This window comes from Salvelinus sp. IW2-2015, linkage group LG4p, assembly GCF_002910315.2.
Source record: "Salvelinus sp. IW2-2015 linkage group LG4p, ASM291031v2, whole genome shotgun sequence".
Lineage (NCBI taxonomy): Eukaryota > Metazoa > Chordata > Actinopteri > Salmoniformes > Salmonidae > Salvelinus > Salvelinus sp. IW2-2015.
The window spans coordinates 17,277,963-17,293,537 of record NC_036841.1 but is presented as its reverse complement, the minus strand read 5'-3'; the positions used below and the strand labels follow the sequence as shown (position 1 = coordinate 17,293,537).

At 42.8% G+C, this 15,575-nt stretch overlaps 1 pseudogene; it reads right to left on the bottom strand.

Moving 5' to 3' along the window:
* Window positions 1–2,519: 2,519 nt before the first annotated feature.
* Window positions 2,520–15,575, bottom strand: part of LOC111957373 (dedicator of cytokinesis protein 10-like) — a 130,436-nt pseudogene continuing 117,380 nt past the window's right edge.

Here is a 15,575-nt window from a genome sequence, read left to right as displayed (position 1 = left end):
CGATAATGTTGTGAATGCAAATGACCGTTGGACGAATGAAGAACCCCATTCTGAGGTGAGATCAGAAAGGAGGAGGTGGTGAAGGAGAGAACGAATGAGAGAAGGAGGTAGGGAAGGTGGGCTTGTAAGTGCATTGGGTACATCACAACTCTCTAACTTCTTGCTTGGCTAAACCTAAAGTTTAGCTTTACTGTAATTGTGGTACTGTAATCGTTTGTATTTTTATTTATTAAGGATCTCCATTAGCTACTCTTCCTGAGGTCCATCAAAATGAAGGCAGTTATATAACATTTTTTTAACTTTACAATACATTTTACAACACTTTAAGTGTATGCCCTCAGGCCACTACTCTACAACACAAAATCAATGTGTACGTATGTGTTTAGTGCGTATGTTATCATGTGTGCGTGTATGAATGTGTATGTGCCTCAGATTTGACTGCTTACATGAGTTACTTGATGTCGATTAAGAGTTACATGTAGTCATGGTTCTATGTAGTACTGTGCGCCTCCCATAGTCTGTTCTGGACTTGGGGACTGTGAACAGATTTCTGGTGGCATGTCTTGTGGGGTATGCATGGGTGTCTGAGCTGTGTGCTAGTAGTTTAAACAGACAGATCGGTGCATTCAACATGTCAATACTTCTCTCTCAAAAAAAGTAGTGATGAATTCAATCTCTCCTCTACTTTGAGCCAGGAGAAACTGACATGCATATTATTAATGTTAGCTGTCCGTGTACATTTAAGGGCCAGCCGTGCTGCCCTGTTCTGGGCCAATTGTAATTATATTTTTTTGTGGCACCTGACCACACGACTAGACAGTAGTCCAGGTGCGAAAAAACTAGGTCCTGTAGGACCTGCCTTGTTGATAGTGTTGTTAAGAAGGCAGAGCAGTGCTTTATTATGGACAGACCTCTCCCCAACTTAGCTACTGTTGCATCAATATGTTTTGACCATGATAGTTTACAATCCAGGGTTACTCCAAGCAGTGTAGTCTCCTCAACTTGCTAAATTTCCCCATTATTCATTACAAGATTTAGTTGAGGTTTAGGGTTTGTGAATGATTTGTCCCAAATACAATGCTTTTAGTTTTTGAAATATATAGGACAAATTTATTTCTTGCCACCCATTCTGAAACTGACTGCAGCTTTTTGTTAAGTATTACAGTGATTCACTTGCTGTGGAAGCTGACGTACATAGACACTCTGGCTTTACTCTGAGTCAGTGGCAGGTCATTAGTAAAGATCGAAAAAATTAAAGGGCCTAGACAGCTTCCCTGGGGAATGCCTGGCTACCTGGATTATGTTGGAGAGGCTTCCATTAAAGAACACCCTCTGTGTTCTGTTAGACGGGTAACTCTCAATCCACACAATAGCAGAGGATGTAAACCCATAACACATACAGGACCAGTCAAAAGCTTGGACACACCTACTCATTCCAGGGTTTTTCTTTATTTTTACTATTTTTTACATTGCAGAATACTAGTGAAGACATCAAAACTAAAAGAAAAACCCTTGAATGAGTAGGTGTGTCCAAACCTTTGACTGGTACTGTACATTTTTCCAGCAGCAGATTATGATCGATAATGTCAAAAGCCACACTGAAGTCTAACAAAACAGCTCCTACAATCTTTTTATTATCAATTTCTCTCAGCCAATCATCAGTCATTTGTGTAAGTGCCATACATGTTAAATGCCCTTCTCTATAAGCGTGCTGAAAATCTGTTGTTAATTTGTTTACTGTGAAATAGCACTACTAAAGGGTTGGCAACAGGCTGATTGGTCGACTGTTTGAGCCAGTAAAGGGTGCTTTGCTATTCTTCGGTAGCAGAATGACTTTTGCTTCCCTCCAGGCCTCAGGTCACACMCTTTCCTGTAGGCTTAGCTGGAAAATAAGAGTGACAATATCGTCCGCTATCATCCTCAGTAATTTTCCATCCAAGTTGTCAGACCCAGGTGGCTTGTCATTGTTGACAGACAAAACTCACTTTACGGAATTCAAAATTACAATGCGTGTCTTTCATAATTTAGTCAGTTATGCATGGATGTGTAGATTCAGAATTCGTTTTTGGTATGTCATGCCTAAGTTTGCTAATCTTGCCAATGAAAAAATTATTAAAGTAGTTGGCAATATCAGTTTTTTTTGTCATAAATGAGCCATCTTATTCAATGAATGATGGAGCTGAGTTTGCCTTTTTGCCCAAAATGTAATTTAAGGTGCTTTAAAGCTTTTTAATATCATTCTTTATATAATTTATCTTTGCTTCATATTACAGCTTCTTATTTTTGCATTAAGTTGGTCTTATACCCGTGCATTAACACTGTAATTACTCTAGTAACATTGTATTGACACATTGTTAACTTCAGTAATTGCATAGTATTGGAGTTCAACTGTTATTCTCAAAGGGGAATAAGGAACGGTTCCTATATATACATATATGTAGCCCCTATGTATGTTTGTACCGGTATGTAAAGAAAAATATTTCTAGAGAGAAATGGGCACTTACCCTGTGGTTTATGGACGTTAACAAATTTTATTTAAATGTTATACATAAAACTTTAGTTTGTTCATTCTTTTTTTTATTTAGCCAAACAAAAAATCATATATTTTTTTAAATATTAATTCTTATTTACAATTTAAAACAGTAYAGTAAATAATAACAACATTATCAATAATAAAAATGTTATAAAACATAAACTTTCCATTTGAAAATTTGTGAGCTGGGAATTCCAGAATGTTAGGATACAAAGTAGCTATACGAGAGTTGTTCTACATTCAAACAGGAACTAGAGGWGTGTTCAATCAAATAAGAATTAGGCTACATGTCAATCTGTTCAGCAGGACACAACGATGTGGAACATTCTGATAGAAATAAATGATGTGGAACAAACATGTCTCTCTGCCTTATAGAGGAAGTAATCATGTTGGCTGTATTCATGCTATTTCTATCTGCAACATTCAACAATGTTTGACTACTGAATGTGACCCTAATTTCCTTTATAGAATTCCTTGAACTGTCATTTTACAATACCTTTTGGAATTGCTAACCACACAGGTGGCAAACATTTGCGGCATAAAGATAACCAACAGAATATGGACAAATTATGATCGACATGGTTGTGGCCAGAATTACAACCAAACGTTTGCTCTGTTGAACGCACCTCGAGCTCATTAAGGTCACCATTTTCTAAAGGAACGGGGCTGGGGAGAGAAGGCGTGTGTTGTCTGTGTGTGTATGTGTACAGAGTAAGGAGATGAGACGGTCGGCAGGGGAGCGAAAACATGGATTGAGCAAAAACAAAACAAAGTAACAGTACAGCAACCTGGTCTACTGGACATCATCATCATCACCAGGACTGGACGCCATACTACCACAACTCCAGACTACCATGATCAAAGTCTGCAGACTTCTGGACTTCCCCATCCAATTCCCTTTTTTCCAGGTCCCATAAAGTCACAGTTCCAGTCCCCCGCTCCTTCCTGTATAATTCCTGGCAGGAGGAAGAACGACGTCTGTCATCAGGAGCCATTTTGGGGAAACGTGTCCTCCTGGGCATTGGCAGATTCCAGCATGCCTACTGGCTGCTCAGAAGGCGCTGTGTCGTTCTGTTCCTGGTGGTCTTGTGTGAGGGATCTTGGCATGGAGGAGAGACATAGATAGTAATTTCATGTTTCAAATCACACAAAAAGACATTTGATGAATGTATGATGCGATCACACACGCAGGCACGCACACATAAATATATATGCTGAGAGGTTACTATAATGCACAGCACAGTGCCACTTGCTCCAAAATGGTAAAGTGTGGGGGGGATTGTGTGACGTACCAGTCTTAGAAACGATAGTGAGGGAGATGTTAAAAAGAGAGGAGCAGAAACTGAATGAGAGGATGTGTCTATGCAGCTGAGATCCAATGAAAGAACAAATGAACAAAGAGAACAACACAAAGAGATGAGACCAAGGGACAACACTCTGGTTAGTCCAGAAATAGATAATGCGTAAAAATAAATAATGAAACAATGATATCAGAGCAAGTAATGATGGATTAAAAAGAGTGTACCACACGAAAGTGAACAAAAACATTGATAAGATGAGTGTGAAGGATAGTACTGTAAGTAGCTAGGCGTGAAACATGCAGCCCAATGGCCGCATGTATCAAGTTTCTCACAATAAGAGTTCTGATATAGGGTCTTTTTTATTTTTTAAAATTAACATCACGATGAGTAAGATGACAAAGGGGGGGTAGCACTCCTGTTTTGAGACATTTGATGCATACAGCCTCAGTTCTCTAAAGAAACAGCAGTTTCTACGTTTTCTGGGCTTGTGTTTCCACAGACCTGCTCGTTCATGACAGTGGAGAGCTCGGTGAGCATGTCCCTGTAGTGGGCCCTCATCTCCTCCTGGTACTCCAGCTGGTCCTCCTTGATCAGCCGCTCGTTGACGTCCAGCGCCTGGCCGCACGCCTCCGCAAACTGCCTGCAGGGCCAGACAGAGATTGTTAGGGCACTATAAGGGCCAAGAGTTTTCCCTGTCCTGACCATGTGACCTGATCTGGAAAAACTCTGGGTTGACCCCAACCCTTTTGCTTAAGATGTATCAAATGCATCATCGATCTATGTGTGGCGCAGTTGGTAAGAGCGTGGCTCTAGCAACGCCAAGGTCATGGATCCAATTCCCACAGGGGTTACATACACATACTAAAAATGTACTTTTTGGATAAAAGCATCTGCTAAGTGGTGCATAAAGGTATTTTCTTTGATCCAGGTCATGCAAAGTGTTGTGAAGAATACCTGAAAATCTCCTTGAGCAGTTTGACTTGGTTGTCAGGGTATTTCTTGGCATTTTTCTCTTCCAGGAAGGCTCGGGCATAGGCCATGGGCCCTGCATTCACCTGTAAAGTAAGTTCATGGTTATTCACCTGCATCATTTTCAACAGACAGCACAGTATGAAGAAATTAGTATTGAGGGTAATGCTAATAATACTAGTGATGGAAGAGGCTAATGCTAAAGAWGCAAGACGCTAATGATAATAGTTACGCTTGAGGCTAATGCTAATTCCGTGGTTGCCATGGCGCCATGAGGCCACTTAGGCAGAGAGCTCCTGTACATTTTGTATATAATTAATACATTTCCCTGCAAATCTTTTGTTTAAAGAATGAACAATTAATATACCCAATTTTTTAAACATTTATTTAACTAGGTAAGTCAGTTCTTATTTACAATGACGGCCTTCCGAGGAACAGTGCCTTGTTCAGGKGCARAACGACAGACTTTTAGCTTGTCAGCTCGGGGATTCGATCCAGCAACCTTTCAGTTACTGGCCCAACGCTCTAACCACTAGGCTACCTGCCGCCCCAGAATCCACCACAGACTTTTAAAACTGAAGCTGGCAAGTCATTTGTTTGTTGTATTTAATGTCAGCTAGCTAGCTGGTAATTGTTTTGATTCGAATGCCAGCCATGTGTCCGGAGGTTGAGGATGGAGAGAATCCCGAATGCAATACGGCTGAGGTATGCAATGATGAGGATCGTATAAGGAGGACTAGGTTACAAGGCTACTCTTGAAATATTATTGAAATGTGGTGTGCTTTCTGGCGCCATGTAACTGCCGTATTAGCTTCGCCCAAGTGGGTGCTTCATTTTGGTAGTCGTGAAGGACTAGATAGCTAGCTACACCAACTGCAGAGTCCATGAACTGCAGTGGCTGAGCTCAAACTTCATCCGAGTCCTACTATGGAGAAGCCACACAGACGGCAAGGATGGCGAGACACCTTGATGACACCGTGCTGCCTGCCTGCCCCCGGACTTGCTCCAGAGACTATCTTTGCTTGTTCTCCCCCTTTGACCACCTCCCTCCAATGACCACTCAAGCCATGAATTTTCTGACCCTCTCATGACCTTCCGTTTCATGACTGATGATCAAATTAAATCAAATTGTATTAGTCACATGCGCAGAATACAACATGTGTAGACCTTACCGTGAAATGCTTACCTACAAGCCCTTAACCAACAGTGCAGTTCAAGAAAGAGTTAAGAAAATATTTACCAAATAAACTAAGGTAAAATAATTATAAAATGTAATACAATAAAATAACAATATACAGGGGGTAGCGGTACCGAGTCAATGAGTCAATGTGCGGGGGTACAGTTTAGTTGAGGTAATGTGTACATGTAGATAGGGGTGAAGGGACTATAAATCGATAATGAGTAGCAGCAGTGTAAAAATGTAAAAATGGTCAATGTGAATCATTTGATTCATTGTTCAGCAGCCTTATGGCTTGGGGTTAGAAGCTGTTAAGGAGCCTTTTGGTCCTAGAGTTGGTTGTCCGGTACCGCTTGCCGTGAGGGACCAGAGAAAAAAAACTGTCTATGACTTTGGTGACTGGAGACTTTGAATTTTTTKGGGGCTTTCCTCTGACACCGCCTAGTATATGTCCTGGATGGCAGGAAGCTTGGCCCCAGTGACTGGGCAGTACGCACTATCCTCTGTAGTGTCTCATGGTCAGATGCCGAGCAATTACCATACCAGGCGGTGATGCAACCGGTCAGGATGCTCTCAATGGTGCAGCTGAGGAACTTTTTGAGGATCTGGGGACCCATGCCAAATCTTTTCAGTCTCCTGAGGGGGAAAAGGTGTTGCCGTGCCCTCTTCACGACTGTCTTGGTGTGTTTGGACCATGATAGTTCGTTGGTGATGTGGACACCAAGGAACTTGAAACTCTTGACCCGCTCCACTACAGCCCCGGCAATGTTAATGGGGCCTGTTTGGCCCGCCTTTTCCTGTAGTTCATGATCAGGTTCTTTGTTTTGCTCACATTGAGGGAGAGATTGTTGTCCTGGCACCACACTGCCAGGTCTCTGGCTTCCTCCCTATAAGCTGTCTCCTCATTGTCGGTGATCAGGCCTACCACTGTTGTGTCGTCAGCAAACTTAATGATGGTGTTGGAGTCATGTTTGGCAACGCAATCGTTGGTGAACAGGGAGTACAGGARGGGACTAAGTACACACCCCTGAGGGGCCCCAGTGTTGAGGTTCAGCTTAACAGATGTGCTGTTGCCTACCCTTACCACCTGGGGCCGGCCCGTCAGGAAGTCCAGGATCCAGTTGCAGAGGGAGGTGTTTAGTCMCAGGGTCCTTAGCTTAGTGATGAGCTTTGTGGGCACTATGGTGTTGAACACTGAGCTGTAGTCAACGAACAGCATTCTCACATAGGTGTTCCTTTTGTCCAGGTGGGAAAGGGCAGTGTGGAGTGCGATTGAGATTGTGTCATCTGTGTATCTGTTGGGGCGGTATGCGAATTGAAGTGGGTCTAGGGTATCCGGGAGGATGCTGTTGATGTGCGCTATGAACAGCCTTTCAAAGCACTTCATGGCTGCCGACATGAGTGCTATGGGGCGATAATCATTTAGGCAGGTTWCCGTCGCTTCCTTGGGCACAGGGTCTGCTTGAAACATGTAGGTATTACAGACTCGGTCAGGGAGAGGTTGAAAATGTCAGTGAAGACACTTGCCAGTTGGTCCGCAAATGCTTGGAGTACACGTCCTGGTAATCCGTCTGGCCTCGCAGCTTTGTGAATGTTGACCTGTTTAAAGGTCTTGCTAACATCGGCTACCGAGAGCGTTATCACACAGTCGTCCAGAACAGCTGGTGCTCTCATGCATGCTTCAGTGTTGCTTGCCTCGAAGACATTTACAGTTGAAGTCGGAAGTTTACATGCACTTAGGTTGGAGTCACTAAAACTCATTTTTCAACCACTACACAAACTTCTTGTTAACAAACTATAGTTTTGGTAAGTCGGTTAGGACTACTTTGTACATGACAAGTAATTTTTCCAACAATTGTTTACAGACAGATTATTTCACTTATAATGCACTAATAATTCACAATTCCAGTGGGTCAGAAGTTTACATACACTAAGTTGACTGAAAATTCCAGAAAATTATGTCATGGCTTAGAATCTTCTGATAGGCTAATTGACATAATTTGAGTCAATTGGAGGTGTACCTGTGGATGTATTTCAAGGCATACCTTCACACTCAGTGCCTCGTTGCTTGACATCATGGGAAAATCAAAACAAATCAGCCAAGACCTCAGAAAAACAATTGTAGACCCCCACAAGTCTGGTTCATCCTTGGGAACAATTTTCAAACGCCTGAAGGTACCACGTTCATCTGTACAAACAATAGTTTGCAMGTATAAACACAACGGGACCACGCAGCCATCATACCGCTCAGGAAGGAGACGCGTTCTGTCTCCTAGAGAAGAACGTACTTTGGTGCGAAAAGTGCATATCAATCCCAGAACAACAGCAARGAATCTGGTGAAGGTGCTGGTTGGAAACAGGTACAAAAGTATCTATATCCACAGTAAAAAGAGTCCTATATCAACATGTCCTATACCGCTCAGCAAGGAAGAAGCCACCGCTCCAAAACCTCCAAAACCGGCATAAAAAAGCCAGACTACGGTTTGCAACTGCACATGGGGACAAAGATCATACTTTTTGGAGAAATGTCCTCTGGTCTGATGAATCAAAAATAGAACTGTTTGGCCATAATGACCATCGTTATGTTTGGAGGAAAAAGGGGGATGCTTGCAAGCCGAAGAACACCATCCCAACCGTGAAGCACAAGGGTGGCAGCATCATGTTGTGGGGATGCTTTGTGCAGGAGGGACTGGTGCACTTCACAATATAGATGGCATCATGAGGTAGGAAAATGATGTGGATATATTGAAGCAACATGTCAAGACATCAGTCAGTAAGTTAAAGCTTGGTCGCAAATGGGTCTTCCAAATGGACAATGACCCCAAGCATACTTCCAAAGTTGTGGAAAAATGGCTTAAGGACAACAAAGTCAAGGTATTGGAGTGGCCATCACAAAGCCCTGACCTCAATCCTATAGAAAATTTGAGGGCAGAACTGAGAGAGCGTGTGCAAGCAAAGAGGCCTACAAACCTGACTAAGTTACACCAGCTCTGTCAGGAGGAATGGGCCAAATATTCACCCAACTTATTGTGGGAAGCTTGTGCAAGGCTACCCGAAACGTTTGACCCAAGTTAAACAATTTAAAGGCAATGCTACCAAATACTAATTGAGTGTATGTAAACCTCTGACCCACTGGGCATGTGATGAAAGAAATAAAAGCTGAAATAAATCATTCTCTCTATTATTATTACCACATTTGACATTCTTAAAATAAAGTGGTGATCCTAACTGACCTAAGACAGGGAATKTTTACTAGGATTAAATGTCAGGAATTGTGAAAAACTGAGTTTAAATGTATTTGGCTAAGGTGTATGTAAACTTCCGACTTCTACTGTAGCTCGTCTGGCAGGTTCGCATCACTGGGCAGCTTGCGGCTGGGTTTCCCTTTGTAGTCTAATAGTTTTCCAGCCCTGCCACATCCGATGTGCGTCAGAGCCGGTATAGTAGGTTTGAATCTTAATTCTGTATTGACGTTTTGCTTGTTTGATGGTTCGTCTGAGGGCATAGCGGGATTTCTTATAAGAACACGGATTATTGTCCCGCTCCTTGAAATTGGCAGCACAAGCCTTTAGCTCGATGCGGATGTTGCCTGTAATCCATGGCTTCTGGTTGGGAGATGTACGTACGGTCACTGTGGGGACGACGTCGTCAATGCACTTATTGATAAAGCCGATGACTGAGGTGGTATACTCCTCAACATGTTGTTGTTGTTTTCTAATTTGCTCGTCTTTTTTGTGTTACTTTAAAGCGCTTTGAGATTCTTTATGTAATGAATAGTGCTATAAAAGTTGAATAAATTATGAATATTATTAGAGGCTAATGCTAAAGATGCAAGAGGATAATTCTAAATAATCTAGAGGCTAATGCTAGTGATAGAGGGCTACATAGAGGAAGCATGCGATGATAGACATTAAGTAGCTAGTGCTGCTTCACCATGACAGATAATCCAATATCTCTCTCTGTTACCGCAACAGCGTATTAAGATTAGCCTGCATCATGCTGTCACTCTGAGCCGAGCTGTTTTCACACATTTCACTGTATTTACAGGGGATTAGGGCTGGGAAAAGCCTGAGAAGAGGCAGGATTATGGAGAGCATGGGTCTCAGCATAGACTGTTTGGTAATAATATACCACGTGTGGATAAGTGCAAGCGTGTGTGTGCGTTCGTGTTAGTGTGTGACCAGTGCCTTGGCGCAGTTTTATGAGCAGTGCTTAATTTGAGACGGATCCTGATGGAACTTTATGGGTGTTGTGTCGGGGGGGGGGGGTCAGGTTTATGGTTTGCTCAACATTGTAGCCTAGAGACCAACGCATTGTTCTTGCTGTGGTGAGAGAGAGAAGCATACCTGCAGCCTATCTATCACAGGACTTTTTAAAAACTTTGTATTATCTCCCTCGCTCTGCTCTGATAGACATGAGCCTGCAACTATTATCTCTCCAGCGTTGCAATTCATCATCATCATCATCATAGAATCATAGCTGCAGAAAAGGTACTGCAGCACCCCTGACAAATTTCAATACATTTRCCAAAGTTATGTAATTACTGCTGTCTGTTCAGAAATAAATGTAATAATTCAGAATACTACACCAGGAGTAGGCCTATAATCTAGCCACAGCCACATTTTTATTGCCTAGCTGTGGATTGTGTGTAGCCCAATTACAATGCACAGCCTACAGTCCGGAATGTGCGTCAAGTCTGTCAGTGAACAGGCTTTTCCCAATATTTAAAATGCAATTGTGGGAAAACATAGGTTGGAAAGCAAATGGCTCTTGTTGAAAAAAGAAGCCTCTAGTCTGTCTGTAGAGGCTAACAAAATGTTCTATCAACTTCCAAACAAGTATATTGAGCGAGCAACACTGTTTTACAAAGTAGGCCTAAAAAAAATGGAGAGATATGCTTTTGGCTCGAGCGCGTCGGCCATGTCCGGTGCGTGAGCTGCGCATTAATTGAGCGAGTCAGCGAAACTGGAACGACTTTTTTAGAACTATAATTTCTTCCTCATATCRTACAATATGTGTCTCCACACACCCGCTGTAGGCCTAGGGTGTTGATGGATTCAAGRCAAGGTCTTTTCTATTGATCTTATATTCTCAGTTTGTCAGTGTCAAAGTAGCCTGCCATTTTAATCATATGTACGGTATTAAACAATATTACGCTAAAGTCTCCAGTCGTTATAAAATGCTTTTATAAAAGCAACACTTTCCTCATGTGTGCAACTTCTGCGAGCACCTCTACTCAACTGCTCTATGCCACTATGCAAATGCGATGATATTATTATTATTATTATAACGTTTTTTTTTCTTCATGCGTTCTTGTACCTCAGAGGCCCCCAGGACACCCCACTCCCCACTCGCATTTAGGAAAACAGCTAACTTCCTACACGTTTTGCCATTGCAATTTCATAGCTGCCAATTATTTTGGTTTGGGGGGTGGGGTGCATCCTACGCCAGGGTGTGTGACTGTGTGTGTGTGTGTGTGTGTGTGTGTGTGTGTGTGTGTGTGTGTGTGTGTCAGCTCAGCTATGTCTGAACTCACTTATGTGTGTATGCGTGTTGTTGTGTGTGAGTGTGTCTGTCTGTCAGTTGTGTCTGACTGTCAGCTCAACCCACCTGAGTGGTGGAGTGTGTGCTTGCGCGTGTGTTTGTCTGTACAGTATGTGCACGTCTTCTCAACTCAACCCTTCTGTGTGTCTCTCTACATCTTTCTCCTCCTCCACCCCTACCCTTACCTTGACGCTGACGCTACCCTGCAGTTTGAGCTGCAGCCGGATCATGTCCACCTCTGCCATGGCACACAGCTGGTTGAGCTCGGACACCTTGCAGGACATCTCGTCGATGGCCACCTCGATGGGGTTCATCTCCGTGCTCTGCTGCTCCACCACCTGGATACGCTTTTTCAGGTAGGGGAAGGTGGAGTTCGCTGGGTGGGGGGACAGAAAGGGGGGAGTAGACACAGGGTATGAGGAACCAATTGTTTAAACCTTGTGGTCCTGGGTGGCTCAGGCATGAGTAGGGAGCCAGGACTGGGTTTGATGCCCGCTGGGGCTACCCATATGAAAAAAATTTATGCATGCACTACTGTAATAACTCGCTTTGGATAAAAGTGTCTGCTAGATGGGATATCTTTTATTGTATTAAACCAGAACTGTTGGGTTTGTTTGGGAATTGTTGTCCGATCTTTCTTTCATTTTGAAGGGAAAACCATTGCACCTACACCATAACTTTACTGATCAGAATAGGTCACCAATTACAGCACTGGTCAGTATACTAGTGATTCAGACAGTTACGGCTCAGTATTTACTGGTTATTCAGACACTTCCTAGCTAGTATAGTATACTACCATACAAGCTAGTGGCTCAGTGACTATTTCAGCCACACCCGTTTCTGACAGGTGTATAAAATCAAGCACACAGCCATGCAATCTCCAGAGACAAACATTGGCAGTAGAATGGCCCGTACTGAAGAGCTCAGTGACTTTCAATGTGGTACCATCATAATGGCCCGTACTGAAGAGCTCAGTGACTTTCAATGTGGTACCATCATAATGGCCCGTACTGAAGAGCTCAGTGACTTTCAATGTGGTACCATCATAGGATGCCACCTTTCCAACAAGTCAGTTCATAAAATTTCTGCCCTACTAGAGCTGCCTCGGTCAACGGTACGTGCGGTTACTATGAAGTGGAAACGTCTAGGAGCAACAATGACTCAGCCACGAAGTGGTAGGCCACACAAGCTCACAGAACGGGACCCCCCGAGTGCTGAAGCGCTTAGCATGTAAAAATCGCCTGTCCTCGGTTACAACACTCACTACCGAGTTCCAAACTGCCTCTGGAAGCAACATCAGCACAATAACTGTTCGTCGGGAGCTTCATGAAATGGCTTTCCAAGCCTAAGATCACCATGCGCAATGCCAAGCGTCGGGTGGAGTGGTGTTAAGATCGCCGCCTTTGGACTCCGGAGCAGTGGAAACGCGTTCTCTGGAGTGATGCATCACGCTTCACCATGTGGCAGTCGGACAGGCGAATCTGGGTTTGGCGGATGCCAGGAGAACGCCACCTGCCCCAATGTATACTGCCAACTGTAAAGTTTGGTGGAGGAGGAATAATGGTCTGGGGTTGTTTTTCATGTTTCGGACTAGGCCCCTTAGTTCCAGTGAAGGAAAATCTTAATGCTATATTATATAATGATTTTCTAGACGATTCTGTGCTACCAACTTTGTGGCAACAGTTTGGGGAAGGCCCTTTCCTGTTTCAGCATGACAATGCCACGGTGCACAAAGTGAGGTCCATATAGAAATAGTTTGTTGAGATCTGTGTGGAAGAACTTGACTGGCCTGCAGAAAGTCCYRACYTCAACCCCATCGAACACCTTTGGGATGAATTGGAATACTGAATGCGAGCCAGGCCTAATCGCCCAATATCAGTGCCCCACCTCACTAATGCTCTTGTGGCTAAATGGAAGCCCATGCAGCAATGTTCCAACATCTAGTGGTAAGCCTTCCCAGAAGGGTGGAGGCTGTTATAGCAGCAAAGGGGGGACCAACTCGATATTAATGCCCATGATTTTGGAATGAGAAGTCCGACGAACACGTGTCCACATACCTTTGGCCATGTAGTGTATTGTGACAGTAAATGTTGACAGTTCTTTGGATACAAATATTAGCAAAAATTATATTTTTAATAACTCACTGGTTAGTATGGTACGTCTCTTGCACTGCTCCTCCACGTCGCCATGTTTCTTCCCCAACAGAGTGAACGGCGTCTCGAACACGAAGCGATTGATGTTGTGATGTCGCTCGAAGTCCGTCTTCTTCTCCTGCTGCTCCTTGTCGTCAAAGTAGGGCACTACGTAGGTCACCTGGATGTAGGCGTACTTGGGGTCCAGGTCTTTAGGGTTTACCTGGTGGGTTATATCAAACAGCACAATCAGTTCACAGTCTGGGTCCTATTCATTCGTTCACTACGTAGAAAACCATGGCAAAACATTTTTGCAATGGAAAAAGCGAGAGTTACTTATTGGACAAATTCAGGTAATCTCTCCCCATTTTGGTCCGTTTTCCACCATTTGGTGTCTAACAACCCTGCTGTCTTAAAAAAAAAATCTGTCAAACGAATTGTGTTGGTCTCTTTAGTCTTGTTGAGTCAGTCTCATAGTCAGTCTTGCGTAGTCAGTCAGCTGTATTCTTGCTCTACCTTGAAGCCTGGCATGCAAGGCTACTGCCTACTGGCTGTAATCGCTGCCAAAGGTGCTTCAACAAAGTACTGAGTAAAGAGTCTGAATACTTATGTAAATGTGATATTTCAAATATTTATTTGTTATAAATTTGCAAAAAAAAATCTCTAATCCTGTTTTTGCTTTGCTGTTATGGGGTATTGTCTGTAGATTGATGAGGGGGGAAAAACGATTTAATACATTTTAGAATAAGGCTGTAATGTAAGAAAATGTGGAAAAAGTCAAGAGGTCTGAATAGTTTCCGAATGCACTGATATATGGTGAACGATGGAGTGTATATTTAGATTTTATTAGGATCTCCATTAGCCGACGCCAATAGAGACAGCTAGTCTTACTGGGGTCCGACACATAACAAAAAAGACATTACAGACAAAATACTTTACAATTTAAATACATTAACATGTAGTGTGTGTGTGTGTATGTACAGTATGCATCTATCAGTTACACATACATGTCAGTACATACAGATGTCGTATCTTAATTTGATCATCCTGTTGTTGCAGGAATTTTCGTGCACCACTGAAAATGCACATTTGTAGTGTATTTGAGGTTTAAAAGGCTTCTGAAGTTTGTCATTTCCACTTGAACATTTCAGACTTGATTTGCCCTAACWAAWTTTWTYAWCMMCYMCWMMWYWWWWAAAAAWRATRAWAMAMMMMAYAATWRWYRWCWYCTGTTGCTGCAGGATTATTATCCTGCTGTAGCGAATTGCCTCAAATTAAGATCCTACATAGGTGTTGCTTTATTCCTATTTTGAAAACAGGTTCTGGAGACTGTGAAAAGACCGCTGGTGCCATGTCTGGTGGGGTAAGTGTGTGTGTCAGTGTGTAAGTTGACTATGCAAACAATTCCTGTTTCTTATAAAAAGAAGTGACGAAGTCAGTCGTTCCTCAACTGTTAGCCAAGAGAGACTGGCATGCACAGTATTGATATCAGCCCTCTGATTACAATGAAGAGCAAAAYGTGCCGTTCTGTCCTGGGCCAGCTGCAGCTTAACTAGGTCCTTCTTTGCAGGTCTTGACCATATAATAATATATAATTGTTTTTTATTTCACTCGGTCCCCGCACCACCTCAATGGTCATTCCCCCCCACCCCCTCAACAGTCTTTATTCTGGACAATTATTTATTAAATCACTGCTACAGTTATGATGTATATAGTGCTATTTCTGATTGATTTTCTATTCTACCATTTTCATTATTTTATTTCACTTTAAAAAACACTCTGAATCATATGACTGGACAATAATCCAGATAAGATTCAACTAAAGCCTGCAGGACTTGCTTTGTGGAGCGTGGTGTCAAAAAAGCAAAACATCTCTTTACCACGGATCTTTACAACCATTGAATCTACAGTATATGTTT